The following is a 21,143-nucleotide window of genomic DNA, read 5'->3' as shown; positions in this document are numbered from 1 at the left end:
CACTGGATATGGAGAAGAATGTAGGTCCTGCTACTAATGTGTGTGTGTGTGCTAACACACACAAGCATATGTATGAATATATGTTTGTAAAGATGCGTGGATGAGTGGTTAGAGTGCTTGGTTCACTATCATGAGATAGCAGGTTCGATTTCTGGACAGGGTCACATGTCGTACTGTTGCACAAAGTTCTTTATTTCACATCGCCCCATGTATTTTAACTATAATTTAGTTCCAACCGGCTGCTGGTGTAGTTTTTACTCCTTTCCGCTCTCACACTCAAGATGTTCTGTGAAGGGCTCAGACAATGTCTATATTTGCTCGCATCTACATTGTTATGATACATGCATAATAATAATATACAGCTACGTTAATCCTAGTTAGTAATTGGATGGGTGACCGCTTGGGAAACCTAGGTGCTGTAAGCATTTCACCCTAAGGCGCAAGCATGCTTGTGTGGTAAGAAGCTTGCTTCCCAACCTCAAGTACAGTCCCACTGCGTGACACCTTGGGCAAGTGTCTTCAACAGTAGCCTCGGGGTATTGCAGTGATGACCTTCCATTGCCTCTTCTTTCTAGATTACGTTACCCAACACAGGCATGTCAAACATGCAGCCCTTCTCAAACACATGTACGATCTGCGAAACATATACACATACGTGCATGCATATATGTATACATACGTAGGTACATACACAAATATATATATATATATATATATATATATATATATATATATATATATATATATATATATATATATACACATACGTACGTATATATGAATATACATATATACATACACGCGCGCTCATACATGCATCCACGCACATACACCTACACACTCACAGACACGTGCGTGCACACAAACATATAGTCTTTTACTCTTTTATTTGTTTCGGTTATTTGACTGCGGTCATGATGGAGCACCGGCTTTAGTCGAACAAATCGACCCCAGAACTTATTCTTTGTAAGCCTAGTACTTATTCTATCGGTGTCTTTTGCCGAACCGCTAAGTTACGGGGACGTAGACACACCAACATCGGTTGTTAAGCAATGGTGGGTGGAGACAAACTCAGACGTACACACGCACACACACTCACACACCAACACCCACCCACCCACACACACATACACACACACACACACACACACACACACACACACACACACACACACACACACATATATATATATATATATATATATATATATATATATATGACGGGCTTCTTTCAGTTTTCGTTTACCAAATCCACTTATAAGGCTTTGGTCGGCTCGAAGCTATAGCAGAAGATACTTGCCTAAGGTTCCACGCTGTGGGACTGAACCCAGAACCATGTGGTTGGTAAGAAAGCTACTTACCATGCAGCCACTCCAGCGCCTAAGATATATTTTTAGTGAAGGCGCGTGGACGGTTGTTAGGGGTATTCTGATCACGATCCCAAATTCACGAGTACGATTCTTGGAGACTTGCAAATTAATTTCCCGAGTCGACTGTTCCGTTGATCGGATCGGCTGGAACACTCGTCTTCGTAACCGACAAAGTGCTAGTTTATATATACATGCATACATACATATATACATACATACATACATACATACATGCATACATACATACATACATACATACATACATACATACATACATACATACATACATACATACATACATACATACATACAAGCAAAAATACCCTATTGTTGATGTCGAAATTCCAATGAAGGAACCTTGAGTCTATGTTAGAAACCGGTTCTTTCACTATTGGCTAGAAATCTTGAAATAAACTGAATAATGACATACATACATACATATGTATGTACCATTATAGAGATCAGCTACCCTGCAGATGTAAATATCGTTTTGTAAATCAAAGGAAAAAAAGATATCAATGGGCTCCTGGTTCGAAACCTCCAGCTTCTATATCCAGATTATGAATTCATATTCAAATCAATAATAATTGGAGCACTAGGTTTTGTTAGTAAATGCTTAAAGGAGAATCTGGATAAACTAGGATTTTCAGAAAGAGAAATCGATCGGCTGACTCGTACATTACAAGTGCAATCTGTGAGTGGAACAGTAAAAATATGCAAGACTTTTCTCAAGTTACAAATGTGAATTTGTATGTGTTAACTACAGCCCAAAGATGGAACCTTGTATCTTTCTTGGAAACCGGCTCCCTCCTTCAGTGGTAGATATATATAATAATTTAAAAATAGAAGAGACACACAGGCTTATTTGTTTGTGTTAACTACATCTCAAAGATGGAGCCTTGTATCTTTGTTGGAAACCGGCTCCCTCCTCGGTGGATGATTTATGATAATTAAAAAATAGAAGCGACGTACACATAACGGGATTCCTCATAGTTTCTGCATACCAAATCCATTGACAAAGCTTTAGTCGATCCGGAGCTATAGAAGACGCATGCCTAAGGTGCCGCGCAGTGAAGCTGAGCTCGAAACTTCATGATTGCACTGAGATCGTCTTAATCACACAGCCATGTTTGTGCCTCAACTTGTTGATTTCTTTTTTTCTTGCGGGAGCGGGTTTATCTCCTGCAGCAGATGCTTAGGTTGTTGTATATTAAACTCCTTTATTAGAGTAACTGACGGGAGATTAAGTACTGCAGTTTCGATCGCTGAGTTGACATCGGATCAAATAACCGACTGCTGTCATTGATGTCTCAAGTTAGCCTTGATCGACCAAATCAATCATTGAAAGCAGCATTGCAGTGATGACCTATTCCGTCTTCTTTCTAGATTACGTTATCCAACACAGGCATGTCAAACATGCAGCCCTTCTCAAACACAAGTACGTCCCGCAAGAGGTTTAAAAATGGGGAAGCCCCAAAATATTTTTAATGATAAAAATAATTAATAGTAATTTAATTAATGAAAATAGGATTATTAATGAGCAAATAAGAGGTTTTCTACTTAATAATAATTGATATGAAGGAAACCTATGTTGCGAACATGTTTTAAAATATGCAGGTCCCCATGGCAACATGTATATGAGCAATGCGGCCCATTGAGACTCTGCACTTCGTAATTGCTAATGTTTTCTTCTGCTATTGTTATCGTGCATTTAATCACATCTGGCCTTATGCAGATGACACCAACCAAGCTTCCTCATTATCGTTAACAGGCGTTGCTCGTAGCTAAGTGAGACACATGTTTACATGTGTGAACAGAGAACTACTGGAAAGACATCCTGAGAAGAACATACAGCAGCCATGTTTTTCCAATCCAATTGGTTCATGATTTGATCCCACTGCGTGGCACTTATGGCAAGTGTCCTCTATTACATAGTCTGGGCGACCAAAGTCTTGTCAATGGATTTCGTACGCGGAAACTGAAAAAAAAACCCGCCGTATATATATATATATATATATATATATATATATATATATATATATATATATATATATATATATATATATATATATATATATATATATATATATATATATATATATATACATATATATATCTATATATAAAACTGAGAATGTGTGTCTGTCTGTCTGAATCCCTAAAACTTGAGAACTACACAACCAATTTCATTCAAATTTTACAAATGCCTTACATAGGGTCCATGTACTGTCATGGGCAAAAAAAATGTTTAACTTCTTGGCTAGGGCAATATCACACCTTCTCCACTATTTCAGTATTTCGTGTTAAAAGTGAAACAAAAGCACCTCTTTATTCTATGTATATGGATATGTATATATATATATATATATATATGGATGTATATATATATGATATATATATATATATATATATATGCAAAAACACCATCCTGCTTCGGCACATTCATGAGATCTGTGTCAGTGCTGGGAAGAGGGTAAAGTCCCTCAGGATATGCGGGATGCGAACATCATTACGCTTTACAAAAACAAAGGTGACCGTGATGATTGTAACAATTTCCGCGTAATATCTCTTCTAAGCACTGTTGGAAAGGTCTCTGCTCGCATTATCCTGTCCAGGCTGCAACTGCTTGCTTCTCGAATTAATCCAGAATCGCAGTGCGGCTTTAGAAGAAGCAGATCAACTATTGACATGATATTCTCCATACGCCAACTTCAGGAGAAGTCCAGAAAGCAGAAAATGCCATTATATATGGCCTTCATTGATCTGACAAAGGCGTTTGACTTGGTAAGTAGAAAAGGGCCTCTTCATCCTGCTCCAAAAAATCGGATGTCCACCAAAGCTGCTGAGGATCATCAAATCTTTCCATGATGATATGCAAGGCACTATACAGCACAATGGTTCAACATCAGCCGCCTTCCAAATAAAAAATGGGGTAAAGCAAGTTTGTGTCCTTGCTCCTACATTATTTGGCATCTCGCTGATGCTGTCACATGCCTTTCAGACATCAGATGATGGAGTATTTCTGCACAGTAGAAGTGATGGGAAACTGTTCAATCACTCGCGTCTGCGTGCCAAGACCAAAGTCAGAAGCGTCCTGATCAAGGAGATGCTATTTACTGATGATGCCGCTCTGGTATAACACACAGAAGAAGCCCTACAAAGGCTCATCAACTGTTTTGAGCAAGCATGTGGCAACTTTGGCTTAGTTATCAGCCTCAAGAAGACCAACATCATGGGTCAGGCTACATCGGACATCCCAAACATACATATTGGAGACCACAGACTACAGGAGGTGGAGAAGTTTACCTATCTTGGCTCTACCGTCACCTACAACCATGATGCTGAGCTCAATATACGCATTGGCAAGGCAGCTGCTGTGATGGCCCAACTCTCCAAACGGGCATGGGACAACAATAAGCTGACCAAGACCACAAAAATGAAGATTTACCAGGCATGTGTACTTAGCACTCTACTGTATGGAAGTGAGACTTGGACGCCATACACACGCCAAGAGCGTCACCTAAATATCTTTCACTTGCGCTGCCTCTGGAAAATCCTTCGCACCAAATGGCAGAATCATGTCCCCAACAAAGATGTCCTCAAGCAAGCAGGAATAACAAGCTTGTTTGCACTCCTCACACAAAGACGTACTAGATGGCTTGGACATGTTAGCCGTATGGAAGATGGCAGAATCCCCAAGGACATACTCAACGGAGAGCTTGCTAGGAGCACTAGGTCTGTGGGAAGACCGTTCTTACGATACAAGGATGTTTGCAAAAGGGACATGAATGCCTGCTATATCAATATTACCAACTGGGAAGCAGTTGCCAGCAACCGTGGAGATTGGCGACGTACCGTAAAAGAGGGACCACAAAGGAGTGACATAGAGAGAGAGGAGAAATGGAAAGACAAGAAAAGACGTCAACAAGAAACTATGACATTACAATCAGCCAGGCAAAGTCTTCGCTACATTTGCGGCACCTGCCAGAGGGAGTGTTTGTCCAGGATAGTACTACACAGCCACAGCAGGAGATGTATTAGGACATGAAATGTAAAAGCCGGACTAGATTATTTTATGCGCAACTCCATTGTCTCCCGAGACAAAAAGGATGCGAACAACAATATATATGGATTTCGTAGACAGGAACTGAAACAAATCAATCGTATATATATGTATATATGTAAGTGTATGTGTGTGTCTATGTCTCTGTGTTTTGCCCTCATCACTGCTTCACAACTGCTGTTCATTTATTTACATCCACATAACTTACTGGTTTCACAAGAACAAACAAATAGAATAAGTACTAGGCTTATCAACATAAAAAAGCACTAGGCTGTGTCTCATATTTTTATTTACCCACTCAGTTGTATCTATCAATTTATCTTTGTATGTGTGTATGTGTATATCTATATCTATCTATCTATCTATCTATCTATCTATCTATCTATCTATCTATCTATCTATCTATCTATCTATAAAACACCCTAATGGGAGCCTTAACTCCGAAATTTTAGTCATTTCTTTTATGATCCAAAACCAGGTCAAAAGTACTGAATGGATATTTATGAAATTTGGAAATTATATTCTATGCATAAGGGCCAAAACCCCCATGACAATTCATATATTTTTGCTGTTGATGAAATTTTAACTATAGATATTAGACACAAATGAAGTCATATTTATAAAATTTTATCTTCTTACAAAGATAGAAAGACCCCTCCATGGGGACTTAACACCCACAATTTTGTCATTTTATCTATGCAAACACGAATACAGTTGTGCTCTTGGAAGCTGTAGGGTTATCCGAGCATAAAAGTTGGGCGTTATTTCTAATTGAATGGTACAACAGTGTAACAGTTTGCTTTGACATACACTTATATTGTGATTTCTGCAATGTGCTGCATAAATTGTCAAGTAAATGAGAGGCATCTTTGCCTCCACTGATTCAGTTGCAAAGTGTTGAGTAAAGTTATTTGATTGCAGACCTCCTTTCAGTCTTGTTATTATCACTCGGTCACACATAGTCCCCAGATGGTAACATTGATTTCAAGGCCTTCTCAGATGAGTGACTGGTTATTCAAAGACATTTATGGATTTTAAATTTATTCTGTCCAGTTACGTATCAGTATAGTGGTCATTTGCAAACTCCAGCTTTCATTTCTTCTTAGCCCTCACGTCACACAATGTTGATTTCAGTTGGGTCACGCCCTTCCAATTGCTATAGATTCGTAATGCATCTTACAGCTGTGCCTGTCACCTGGATGGTGAGGAATCCTACATTGGGTGTGGTAACGACTAGGGTAGGGTAACTGACTGCTTATTGTGATCATTCGTCTTTTGGTTTCCTGTAGCTTTGCTCTCTTTTACAAACCCAGTGAACATATATTTCCTATTTCAAAGAAATTCAAACAATAGACATAAGACCCAAGTTAAAAAGATTTTCAACAATTCAACTTCTCTGGTTCACATTAAGATGCCCATCCCCAATAGGAGCATTAACTCTCACATTTTAGAGCTCCATGACCTTCATTTTTCAGGAGCAAAATCTTTTTAACAGGTTCAATAAGACTGGAATTTTGGAATATGCGCATAAAAATCAGTAGTATGGGATACATGTGGCACGATTACAATTTTTTAGGGTGTGTAAAGAGGGAAATAACCCGCATCTGCAATTTTGATGAAATTCGAAACAGATATTCCAGTTCATTACAGAAGATATAACAGAAAAGTCTAATTCTTCAATTGAATATAACAGGGCAACGCCGGGTATCTCTGCTAGTACATATATATATATATATATATATATATATATATATATATATATATATATATATATATATATATATATAGGCACAGGTGTGGCTGTGTGGTAAAAAGTTTGCTTCCCAGCCACATCGCTCCAGGTTCAGTCCCACTGCGTGTCATCTTGATCGGGACGATCAAAGCCTTGTGAGTGGATTTGGTAGACGGAAACTGAAAGAAGCTCGTCGTATGTATATGTATATGTGTGTGTATGCATTTGTGTGTCTGTGTTTATCCTACCACCATCGCTTGACAATCGATGTTGGTGTGTTTACGTCCCCGTAACTTAGCAGTTTTGCGAAGAGACCGATAGAAGAAGTACTAGGCTTACAACGAATAAGTCCTGGGGTCGATTTGTTCGGCTAAAGACAGTACTCCAGTATGAAATGACTGAAAAGAATAAAAGAACAAAAGAATATGTGTGTGTGTGTATGTGAAGTTAATTAATTAACTTCAGTGATATTCTAATTAAGTATACTAATTTTACACGCCTATTTGTATACAATAATGTAGATCTTCATAGTAATTTTCTCGGCCCTAATTCGGCCAGCACAGGAACGTCTATGCTTCGCTGAGGATGTGTGATAAGACCAAAATATGTACAGAGTTGTCTCCTCTACTTGACAAACTGAAAGAAATACTAATAAGTACCTAAGCAATGTTAACTTTTACTCATCACATAACTATTCCTCATTAGATTTTCTATGCTTGCTACATTATAGTTAACATTTATTTCACTTTTGTTTCGACGTATTTAATTCATAACAAACTAACCGTATATAACTCGTACAAAATAGTTAGAGAAACAAATGCCTCGAGAAAATGCTACATTGTACTACACAGTTTTATAAGTGAAGTTACAATGTATTAGTCCTTTTCGACTTTAACTAAGTGCCAATAACTATTAACAGTGAAATGAAAAGTTATTAAAATTGGGCAAAGCCATTGAATATTACGATGCCTTTTAAATGCAGTAATTCCTCGACTATCGCGGGTGCTACGTTCAATACAAACACGCGATAAGTGAAAATCCGCGAAGGAGAAGCAGTACTGTACTGTATATATTTTTTTGTTATTTTTATAATTTGTATATGTTTATTTCATTATAAATGCAAAACAACACCACGGAGGAATCGACGCAAGCTTAAATAATAAACCGCGGTAGGTGAACCGCGATATAGCGAGGGATTACTGTCCAAGGAAGATAACAACATATTTTTTCGCAAATGTGTATCTTTCTCTTTTTTCTCTTTTTCCATCTTTTTGTTCACTTTCTTATTCTCTCTTCTGTTTCTCCCTAAATATCTGCCCCCCCCCCTTCCCCGCTGTTCTCTCTCCGTTTTCTTTTCTCCATTTCTCTCTCTTTCTGTTTCTGTCAGTCTGTCTCTGTCTGTCTGTCTGTCTCTCTCTCTCTCTCTCACCTATTAAACTGTCAACCTGTTACTGTTTCAATAGACACAGCTTGCAAAGTAGATAAAGTATTTAATTAAACACCCAAACAACAGATATTACAATAGACTTCTTTGATTTCACTTAATATCAAGCTATCGAAAAAAAAAAAGAGAAAAGAAAAATGTCTCCGGCATACATAAACAGAATTTTTGTTACTTCCTCTCTTTTTGTCTCTCTTTCAGCCTTTCTTTCTTTCTTTCTTTCTTCCTGCACCTTGCTAGATATACAACAGGAGACTTGCCACATGCAAGCGTATATGCACACGTGTGCACACATGCATCAACAGCTTATCAAACATGCTGCACACATACAAGTATCTACATGTCTAGGAACATAACACAAACACACTTCTTTTATGTTATACAACTTGTAAACAAGGGTTACAGGTATTATTTACATGTGACGGATATTTGTCCTTATCTTGTTTGTTGTTAACACAACGTTTCGGCTGATATACCCTCCAGCCTTCATCAGGTGTCTTGGGGGAATTTCGAACCTGGGCTCTCATTCCTAAGGTATTTTTCGATGTTATTATTATTATTATTATTATTATTATTATTATTATTATTATTATTATTATTATCATTATTATTATTATTATTATCATTATTATTATTATTATTATTATTATTATTATTATTATTATTATTATTATTATTATTATTATTGTTAGTGTTCAGGTCACTGCTTGGAATCGAACTTGGAATCTTTGGGTTAGTAGCCCACGCCCTTAACCACTACGCAATATGCCCGTGACCTTGAATAATAATAATAATAATAATAATAATAATAATAATAATAATAATAATAATAATAATAATAATAATAATAATAATAACAACAACAACAACAACTATAATAATAATATTAACATCGAAAAATACCTTAGGAATGAGAACCCAGGTTCGAAATTTCCCCAAGACACCTGATGAAGGCTGGAGGGTATATCAGCCGAAACGTTGTGTTAACAACAAACAAGATGAGAACAAATATCGTCAAATGTAAATAATGTAAATAGTGTATATAATTCCTCATCTCTTAAATATAGAACTGTAAGGGTTACAGGTTTCCAAAAGGCAAATCACTGATCCACTATCTTCGTGACCAGGCTGACAAGGGTCAAATGACTGACGGTATGTAACTCGAACAAAATAAATAGCATAACCTAATTTATTCGGACATTCTTTCGGTGGTGGTAGCTATTTCGTAAATGAATTACAATTCAAACTTAGTAAAGAAAGAATACTTTTCTGTTAACATACATTTTGACACAAAGCCATCAATTTTTAGAAGTGGGTTAATCGATACCATTAACTCTAGTATTTAGACTGGTTCTTTATTTTACCAATCCCAGAGAAATGAATGTAGGTTTAGGATTAGGGATTTAAAACCAGAACATAAAGAGTTAGGTAAATGCTACAAAGCATTTTCCCGATGCTCTAGCGATTCTACCAGCTATTGTCAATTTCACCAGCATTCATATTCTGAACTCTTTCTCGATATCTTCCCTTTTAGTTTTGCTGGTAAATAACGCTGTCATGTTGTTTCATGTTCTCTACTGTTTGCTGAAATACGTTTCTCTGCTGCTCGTGGTGTTGTGCACGCTGTTACTCATTCATATTTTCTCGTCTTATTTGTTTTCTCTTCCTATCTTGCTGCAGGTGTTGTTGAGCTGCTGTTGCTGTTGAGCTGCTGTTGCTGTTGAGCGAACGGTCTTCGTCCCAGAGCTCGCAAGATGGGAGAAGTCCGAAACGTGGTCCTTTGCTATTCGTAAGACCCGCAGAAGAGAAAGCAGGTCAACCCCCGACACCGAGAGCATCGACGGGTGGATGAATGCGCATCCAGGCTCAGCGGTTGCGTAGGAAGTCGGGGACAGGAAACAGGAAGAAAGAGTGAGATAAAGTTGGGGCGAAAGAGTACAACAGGGGTCGCCACCATCCCCTGCCGGTGCCTCGTGGAGCTTTAGGTGTTTTCGCTCAATAAACACACGCAACGCCCGGTCTGGGAATAGAAACCGCGATCCTCCTACCGCGAGTCCGCTGCCCTAACCACTGGGCCATTGCGCCTCCACTGCTGCAGGTGTTCCTCGCGTTGTTCACCCTCCATTGACGCTCGTCTCAGCTGCTGGCTTTGCTTGTCTCTCTCTAGGATTTCCAGCCTTTGCTCTTCCCTTATCCGCTGCCAGTAGAGCCTCATTTTCGCGCAAGCAGCTTCCAGTTTTTTGTTGCCGGTTCATGACGAAAGCAGTTTATAAGCACGAAAGAAATACAAAATAATATGTATACAATAGGCGCAGGAGTGGCTGTGTGGTAAGTAGCTTGCTAACCAACCACATGGTTCCGGATTCAGTCCCACTGCGTGGCACCTTGGGCAAGTGTCTTCTACTATAGCCTCGGGTCGATCAAAGCTTTGTGAGTGGATTTGGTAGACGGAAACTGAAAGAAGCCCGTCGTATATATGTATATATAAATGTATGTGTGTATATGTTTGTGTGTCTGTGTTTGTACACCCAACATCGCTTGATAACCGATGCTGGTGTGTTTACGTCCCTGTAACTTAGCGGTTCGGCAAAAGAGACCGATAGAATAAGTACTAGGCTTACAAAGAATAAGTCCTGGGGTCGATTTGTTCGACTAAAGGCAGTGCTCCAGCGTGGCAGCAGTCAAATGACTGAAACAGATAAAAGAATAAAAGAATTGGTAAAATGGACTGTTGTGGGTAATTCGGATCTTCTATGTTTCACTCACAAAATTATCCACCTTTACTTTTGCTCAGATTGTTTTCAGTTTTGGTGTATCGATGCAGTTCTGACTTTTGATTATTCTCAGGTAGTTACGTTATCTTGTAAATTAAGAATCTGATGTTATTTGGAAATAAAGTTTGAAAATTTGGTTAATTTTTAGCCCATCAACAGACAAGGCATTAACAGCTTGTTACCATGACAACCGCACTTTGTTTCTGGACGCGCGCACCCGCAATAAAAAAATAGACCTCTACAATTTGAGTAACATTTTATTTCAATTTCAAAATTTGCTTCATTAGATATATAGATAAAAATCCCATCCCCGATTTACAGTTTACACATAACTATACATGTATGTATAGATAAGTGTGTCTATCTATCTATCTATCTATCTATCTATCTATCTATCTATCTATCTATCTATCTATCTATCTATCTATCTATCTGTCTGTCTATCTATCTATCTACTTATCTATCTATCTATCTATCTATCTATCTATCTATCTATCTATCTATCTATCTATCTATCTATCTGTCTGTCTGTCTGCCTGTCTGCCTGTCTGTCTGTCTGTCTGTCTATCTATCTATCTATTTATTTATCTATCTATCAATCTATCTATCTATGTCGACGAGGAATACCTGACCCGCCTGTTTCAAACGACTTTCGGCCCGGGACCTATGGACAACTTCCAGAGATCCCTGGCCTGGCGGTGCTACCGAGAAGCGCTACCTGTTCGGGATAAGCTCTATAGGCATGGCTCGAGAAACACGGGGCCGACCTGCCCGAGATGCGGGCAGAGCGACGAAACCGCTCTGCACGCAATCGTGCAGTGTCCAGCAATTTCCCACCTGTGGGCTTATGTCGAACGACTGCTGTCACGTGTGGGACGTGTCGGATTATCAGCCGAATCTATCGTTAATATCGTCACGCCTCCTTCCTTCAAACGGGAAGGAACAGCTATTTTTATCATACTTGTGGCTATGGCGAAAGAATGTATCTGGTGGACGCGTCTGAAAGGATTAGAGACAAACACTTTCCTCTCTAGTCAATCTCTCATCAACTTCTTCAAGTATCACTTGAAGAAAAAAGTGAGAGTAGAGAGGCAAGTTTTGTCTAGTGAATGTTTTAAAAAAAGATGGGTGAATGTAGCAAGGATGGCACGTATGAATGACGAAGCCACCTTGACTATGATTCTATGAACCGTAAAAATTAATACAGAGAGTTGCTTATTTGCAAAAAAAAAAAAAAAAAAAAGAAATATAACATGTGACTTCATTGACCGAGGTTACCGTGGTCTTTTCCGTAGGCTTTTCTTTCCACGGGTAAACCTCACCTGTCCTCCCCTTTACACTTCATATTGACATTTCTGTGATAACGATCCCTATTGATCAATTTTTTTCCTCTCCCCCTTTTTTTTTAACCCCCCCCTTTTTTTGTCCTCTTCTCTCCTTTTACGATCCCTTTTGATCGACCCCCCCCTTTTTTTTTATTTGTATTTTTATTTTTTTTACCTCCAAAAGAAAAGCTCTACCTTGTAATTTGTTCTATCTGTGTGCAGCCCTGTGTGGCTAATAAAGAAACATATCTATCTAACTGTCTATCTGTGTGTCTATCTATCTATCTATCTATCTATCTATCTATCTATCTATCTATCTATCTATCTATCTATCTATCTATCTATTTATCTATCTATCTATTTATCTATCTATCTATTTATCTACCTACCTATCTATCAATCTATCTGTCTGTCGTCTATCTATCCATCTATCTATAAATAAACACAGAATGTCACACGTTCACACACACACTCACATACACACTTTCTGTCACCACTCTCTCTCTCTCTTTCTCTCTCTCTGTCCCTCTCTCTCTCTCACTACCTCTCTGTCCCTCCTCTGTATCAAAAAGTAAAAGTAACATCGAAAGTTTGCCTTGTTTATTTTTCTTTGATTTAACAATATGACGATGTATTTATCTACTTGTCTTCCGTTTCACACACACATACAAACACTTTCTATCACCACTCTCTCTCACTACCTCTCTGCATATTATAAGAAGAGAGTAACGAACGGACGAACTAAGTAACTAAGGAAGGAACAAGCAGAATTATAATATGATAATGATAATAAACCTTTCTAGTATAGGAACAAGGCCCGAAATTTTGTGAGAGGAGACTAGTCGATTACATCAACCCCAGTGCTCGATTGATACTTGATTTATTGACCCAGGAAGCATGAAAGGCAAAGTCAAACTCTCGTAAGAACGGACGAAAATGTGCCTAACCATTTTGTCCAGCATAATCAGAATGATAATAATGGTTACAAATTTTAGCACAAGGCCAGCAAGTTCACGGTAGGTAGTACGAGGTAGTATCAAAGAGTTCCCAGACTAATTATATTGAATGAAAAATAACTTATTTGTCTAAGTTTTTAACGTCATCTCCTTTGAAATAGTCACCTTGCGCAGCAGTACACCGGTCTCAGCGTTCCTGCCACTTCTGGAATCCGGTCTGGAAGTAAAGTCTGGAAGTAAGGTTTGGAATCCAGTCTGGAAGTAAGCGAGCCAAGGACATTCTGCGATTCGCTTTGGATCACGACAACGGTGTTAAAACGGTGACCTTTGAGCTGGATTTTCATCTTGAGAAATAGATGGAAGTCCACAGGTGCTCGTAAATGTGGCGATTAGGACGGGTACGGAAGAGATACCATGTTGTCTTTGGTAAAAAACACACACACAAGTGAGGAGAGCTCGGTGAAAAGTGCACTGTCGTCGGGAAGAATCCAAACTTTGGATTGCCTCCATGGACCCATACGACAAACAACTACATCAGCAACGTCGTTGAATGTCCTCCGACGATCCTCATGCACCAGCGGATGAATTTTCTTCACATTTCTGTTGGTGGCGCTTGTGGCAGGTTTTCCAGGTTGTTTATCATCATCCAGGGACGTCCTTCAACTTTTGAAGCGTCCGTGTCACTCAAAACACTGCGTACAAAACCCGTTGCCTCGTCGCCGTAAGCTTGCCGAAGCATGCTTAATGCCTCCGTAGCAGACTTCCGAAGTTTAACGCAAAATTTCACTGTTTCAACTTCCCTTTCCTGACAAAAATCGCAGACTACAGCATACACGTGATCACAAAAACATAAATTTTACAACTTGAGAAGCAAGCACAATGATGTCACTCGGCTCACTGCCTCATCAACGTCACTGCTAACTCTCACTGCGCATGCAACCGTGTGCTGCCATCTGTTGGCGCGCTACAGAAATGGTCTGGGAACTCTTTGATACCACTTTGTAAGTCGATTACATCGACCCCAATGCTTGACTGATAATTCATCGATCTCAAGAGAATGAAAGGTAAAGATGATCTCGGCGGAATTTGAGATCAGGACTTAAGGACAGATGAAAATGTGTCTAAACATTTTGTCCGGCATAATCACAATAATAATAAGGATAATGTCTTTCATAGATACAAGGCCAGACATTTTATTGGGGAGAGATATAGTTCAGCTGTATCAACGCAAGTATTCGATTTGTTCTTTATGTTGTCAACCTTAGGAAAATGAAAAGCAAAACCAACCCTGCGGGATTTGAACTCAGAATAACGTAAGAAACATAAAGCAAATACGACAAGACCCTAATGTTTTCGCCAATCCCCGCCGTTCTACCAATAATGTTGGTGAGCTAGAAAGTGCAATCAATGACACTTATGTTCGAGATAGTCCTCGAGAAGATGTTGCTGCCACAGGGCATATCTTTTTGAAATGTATTTTTAGATTCTTACAAACACTCATACTTATTTCTCAATGATTCGCCGTTACATTTTTGTAGTAATGCATTATATTTATACAAAAACAAAAACAAAAAAAGCAATATTTCGCCTTTATTTCTTAAAAATATTCTAATTTTGGTGTAAGGTCAGCAGTTTTGAAGGAAAGAATAAGGCGATTGCGTGGAATGCTTTTCCAGTATTTATTTTGTCGACTCTAAAAAGATGAAAGGCAAAAATCTTCCTCCACGGAGTTTGAACTCTAAACCGCAAAAACTGCCGTTAAACTTTTGCTCAACGTACAAACGAATCATCCAGCTAACCTCTTTCGCTAAACACAATAATTCATTTGCTTTTCTGCAATTCAAAAACTATAAATGCTGGAAATGAGAAAAGGAGATCAAGGGAGATATGGCTGCTATTTCTACCACGCTAACCGATCACACAGAAGTTCCCTCATTAACTCTTTAATAATCGAATGTCATTCAACTCTGGGATGATTGTGGTGGTGGTGGTGGTGATATCAAGATTAAGTAAACAACACCTGTTGAAAGAAAATCAATGTAATACGTCAATAATCCGAACTATAAAAACATTTAAAAAGGCAGGTAGATATGTCAGGATGCATTGACACACATGCATATCTATATGCACACACACACACACACACGCATTTATTTATGTTATTTATGTGCGAATATATGTGCAGGCGCGTGAGTTTCTGTCTGCTTGCTTTTGTTTGTGTTTGTCATGTAACTTAGCGATGCGATTAATGTAAATCACTAAAATAAGTGCTAGAATTAAAATTGAGGTCAGTATGACCGAGCAGATATCCTTGACGGTGGCGCCCGAGCAAGGTCGGAGTATAATGACTTAAACAAAGGGAGAAAAGAGCATATACGGTTCAATAGGCAGTTGGGCAGTAATAGTCAAAACGAATTCTCTAATGATTCTGTTGCTGTTCTTAAAACCACCTTGAAATAACATCATGAAGCGAACATTTACGAAAAATCTTGACCCTCATTTGCAAACACCTGTAACCTGGGCGCTTGTGCATCGCTTTCTTTGCTTCAGGTGCTTATGTATATTTCTTTACTACCCACAAGGGGCTAAACATAGAGGGGACAAACAAGGACAGACAAACGGATTAAGTCGTTTATATCGACCCCAGTGCGAAACTGGTACTTAATTTATCGACCTCGAAAGGATGAAAGGCAAAGTCGACCTCGGCGGAATTTGAACTCAGAACGTAGCGGCGGTCGAAATACGGCTACGCATTTCGCCCGGTGTGCTAACGTTTCTGCCAGCTCGCCGCCTTTCAAGTGCTTATGTATTCATGAGAAAACATAGACACACTTTTGGGTGTCTCACCCTTTAGCTGGCGGAATATCGAGAGTGTGATGGCTAAAGGGAGAGTGGGCTGCAATAGTAGTTAGCTGGAACTCATTTTCACCTGAATGAAATAAAGTAATGTGAAATGAAATACCTTATTTAGGAACACGGCGCGCTGCTTTGTCAGGAAATCGAACTTACGACCCTATGATCTTACGACCCTATAGCTTAACACCTATAGATTAAATACTATACCACGCGTCTACATTTTCATACTTAGATAGATACCTGGAGATATTGTATATATACACAAATACATTATACATGTATATGCATAAACACACGTATATATATATATATCTCAAATGGTACCTCGCTTTTTAATCTCCGTTTCACTTATTTCTATTAAAATACATTTTGGTAGTTGTAATATGTGACTCGTCTGCACGAAGGACCTCGTGCAGACGAGAGACACACTACAACTGCCAGCATTTCTTCATCGATTAACAAATAACACTTGTTCTAATCGTTGTGGGTTGAAGGCTGACGCTTGAAATCAAATACATCAATGAATTTAGTAGTTGCAAGTATTGTTTGTTGTAATAAAAGGTCACTGCAGCTAGATGGAATCGCCCCAAAGTTTAAACAGACAGAATTCTATTATTCACTTTCACCTTACGACTCATTGATTAAGGGCCAATGATTTTTAGCCTTTGGCTTTGTTTTATTTACAGACAGCATTACAGTTACATTTCCCAGATACTGGCGCGTGTCAGAAGCTTAGGACGAACAAATAGTAAATCTACAGATTCATCAAAAAGCGAGCGATAAAATAAGTACCAGGCTTTATAAAAAGAGTCAGTTTAATTCATTAAAATATTAAGGCCATGTCCCTGTATGATCTTCATCTAATACGTGGACCAGTTAAAAATATGATAAAAGAATGCACACACACACACACTCACTCGCGTACACCAGCATATTTATATGCGCGGACATGGCTGTGTGGTAAGAATTCTGCATTCCGACCTCATGGTAAAACAACATTGCATCATCCCAGATATTGCAGTGCTACCCTAATACTGTAGAGTTCCCTTGTCCCTTAAAGAGGATCAGTCCCTATGAAGGACTGAAGTAACTTCAGTCTCCAAACACGTAGTCTAGTATTTGTTGTTATGGTACCATTTGATTTTGTTAAGGAAGTGCGTTTTGGGTTTTATAAAGTCATTATTACTACATATATACATAAGGAGGCGTGCTGACAGATTTGTTTGCACGCCGCACAAATTGCTTAGCAGCATTTAGTTCGTCCTTACGGTTCTGAGTTCAAATTCCGCCGAGGTTGACTTTGCCTTTCATACATTCGCGTACCAGCTGAAAACTCAGGTCGAGGTAATCGACTTGCATACATGTGTGTGTGTGTGCGTGCGTGTGTGTGTGTGTGTGTGTGTGTGTGTGTATGTGTGTGTGTGTGTGTGCCATGACCTGTGTCTCACAGAGACCAGTGTCTGTCTTTAGGACATCAACATATGTCATTTTCTGGTATATCCAAGTGTGTGTGTGTGTGTATGTGTCTGTATAACCAGTCAAAAAGTTGCCGTTGGTTCCGCGTCTGTTAGTGCACTAAGTGATACAGACAACTCACCACGTATGCTGGCCTGAAGAACACAGCCTCTTTACTGATTGAAGTAAATCTTAGCCAGTTTGAATTAGAATATAAAAGAACCCGTCTGCGAGGGAAAAGAGAAGAAATTTATCTACCTCTCAAAAAGGTTGTTTTTTTTTTTACTTCGTTTTCTTTTTTCACCACCAAATTGACTAAGATTGTATCTTTACCTCCAGCAGTAAAGAGGCTACGTGCTCCCGGCCAACAGATCTGATGAGTCATTCATATTGTCAAGTGCAGTAACAGGCGCAAAAGCAACAGCAATTTTCTGACCGGTTTTTGCCACAACCAAAGATATGCTACTCGAATACCTAAAATTTCGTTTAGAGTTTACTTTTTTCTGCCTTATGGAGAAATGACCGATATATATATATATATATATATATATATAATATTCTTTGTCTATCTGTTCCCTATGCATTCTCAAATGGCTCCACCAAATCAAATTTTACAAGGTAATGGTATTACACCCCGCGAGTGTCAGCGTGTAATTTTTATTTTCATTTGGATTTAAATAATATAACATTTTCTCGAAAATAATCTCTCTATAGTCAACTATGGTAAAAGACATTTTATACCGCGACGACGATGACGTCACATTTTGTATGAGTGTGTTTGTGTCTGTCAGTGTGTGTGTGTTTGCATGTTCGTTACGTACGACATAGCAAAGGAGATTTTATACTACGACGACGTCACATTTTGTATATGAGTGTATATGTGTCTGTCAATGTATGTGTGTTTGCGCGTTTGTTACGTACGACATAGTAAAGGGGATTTTATACGACGACTACGCCGACGCCGACATATTTTGTATATGACTGAGTATGTGTCTGTGAGTGTATGTGTGTGTGTGTGAGTGCATTTGCGCGTTCGTTACGTAAATGTATGTCTGTGTGTGTGTGTCTTAGTATATGCATGTCAGTGTACGTGAGAGTGTATATATGTGTGTGTGTGTGTGTGTGTGTGTGTGTGTGTCAATGTATGTGTGATTGTCAATTACACTGATGTAAACTGGCTATGTGAAAAAGCTCCAACTAATGAAATGATTGATAAACTCAATCATAAGCTTCAAAAGTTAACAGATACATCAGAAATGACTTTTCCATCAATTCACATAACGGTCGATCGAGATTAGGCTGTTCAACACCCTGTTGAATTTCTGAACACACTTAAATCCACTGGGATGCCACTGAATAACTTCACACTAAGGCTGGATGCTCCATTATGTTGCTTAGGAATCGTGACCCACTTCGCCTGAGTAATGGTACTCGCTTAGCTGTTATTTCCATGAAGCCTCATGCCCTAGAGGCAACAATTCTAACAGGTAGTCATAAAGAAGAAAATGTCTTTATTCCAAAATATCCTTTAGTACCAACAGATGTTTCATTTGAATTTAAGAGGCTTCAGTTTCCAGTCAAACTAAGTTTTGTTATTTCAGTTAACAAATCTCTTGGTCAATCCCTCAAGGTGGTTGGACGTCATCTCTCTACTACATGCTTTTCCCACGGCCAACTCTATGTTCATTGCTCACGAGTTGGAAGCAGTAACAATTTATCCATTTGGACACCAACAAAAGCTTACACAATGAATATTGTTTAGCCTGACGTGCTTCAAGATTGACAGATTTTTAGTTCTAAATTTGGTATCATTACAATTTGGATATTTTTTCATAAAATATAAATATTTTGAAATAATTATGAGAAAAAAAATATATATTCATATTTATTGTTTACTAATCTGAATAAGAACAGCAGTAACACGGGCAACGCCAGGTAATTCAGCTACTATATATATATATATATATATATATATATATATATATATATATATATATATGTATGACCGAGCTCGTTTTAAGATTTACTCGTTTTACAAACCAATTTTCCCTATTGAAACAAAAATATAATTAATTTGTTCCAGCCCGCCCCCACCCCACCAAAAAAAGCTCTCTAAATTTAAAACAGAAAAGATGAAGTTACAAGAAAAGTGACAATTGTAAAAACATAAAAGAGAATGCAAAGGAAATATGTAAACTAGTTTTATTAACTTAATTACCTTAAAGATTGGACGATCTGTGCGCGAGGAAGACGATGGAGCGGGGAGGAGGAGGATAACTGTCTTGAAGGAGAATCTCCTATTAAGACTTCAAGAATAACAATTTCTGGCGTTTTAGCTCTCACTTCGCTTATTTAGGCTTTTTGGACACACTTTCTTCTCTTTTCACACTTGCAGGTCGTTTCTTTCGAAACATATCGAGATTTCCGATGCAGCGGATATATAATTGTTAAAAACGACAACAAACATTAAGGTAAGGCCAACATCTCAAGTTGTATACAATATTATTGTTGGAAAAAATTCAGTCTTACATATATCATCTTCGATGTTATAATGATACCAGAAATATATCACTGCTTTAATCCTTAAAAAAAACCTACCATCCAATGAGTGGAACTACTCAAACGGCACATTTTCACTCAAAACAACTCAAATGGGATAAAGAGTACACACATCATAACAACAATAACACCAAGTGTGTGCTCCAGCATGGCCACAGTCAAATGACTGAAGCAAGTAAAAGAGCAAAGAGTACCTCGTGTGTGCGTGTATGTGTGTGTGTGTGTGTGTGTGTGTGTGTACGGGTGTGTGTGTAAACTTACAATATATCTTATTAAAGAAATTTTACACAATCATTCAATAAAACTCAAATGGAATAAAGAGTACACGCTTTAACCGCCTCAACAGTGCAATGGGACCCGCTTCGTAGTCAAGTCCCTGACGCCCCACTTTATTGAGGCCACCATTGTTAGGGGGTGCGGGAGGGCGGAAATGTTTTCATTTCAAGGATGCACCTTTATCCCTCGAGGTCATACATGCCGTTTAACTTCGCAGATTGCAGTTCCTTGTGAGGCCATGCTTCGCCATGTCCATCAACAAATCCCAAGGCCAAACACTATCGGTGGCGGGCATGCATTTGGGGGAGCTGTGCTTTTCACATGAGCAACTTTATG

At 38.6% G+C, this 21,143-nt stretch overlaps 1 long non-coding RNA gene across 1 annotated transcript in view; it reads left to right on the top strand.

Moving 5' to 3' along the window:
* Positions 1-20,734, top strand: part of LOC118762744 — a 27,457-nt gene extending 6,723 nt beyond the window's left edge. Inside the window, exons 2-3 of the long non-coding RNA XR_004998495.1 lie at positions 3,820-3,825; positions 20,723-20,734. This is a non-coding gene — a long non-coding RNA (uncharacterized LOC118762744). The remainder of the gene's footprint in view (positions 1-3,819; positions 3,826-20,722) is intronic.
* Positions 20,735-21,143: the final 409 nt, after the last annotated feature.

Source organism: Octopus sinensis, linkage group LG3 (assembly GCF_006345805.1).
Source record: "Octopus sinensis linkage group LG3, ASM634580v1, whole genome shotgun sequence".
In the NCBI taxonomy this organism is placed as follows: domain Eukaryota; kingdom Metazoa; phylum Mollusca; class Cephalopoda; order Octopoda; family Octopodidae; genus Octopus; species Octopus sinensis.
This window is presented reverse-complemented; position numbering and strand designations above follow the sequence as displayed.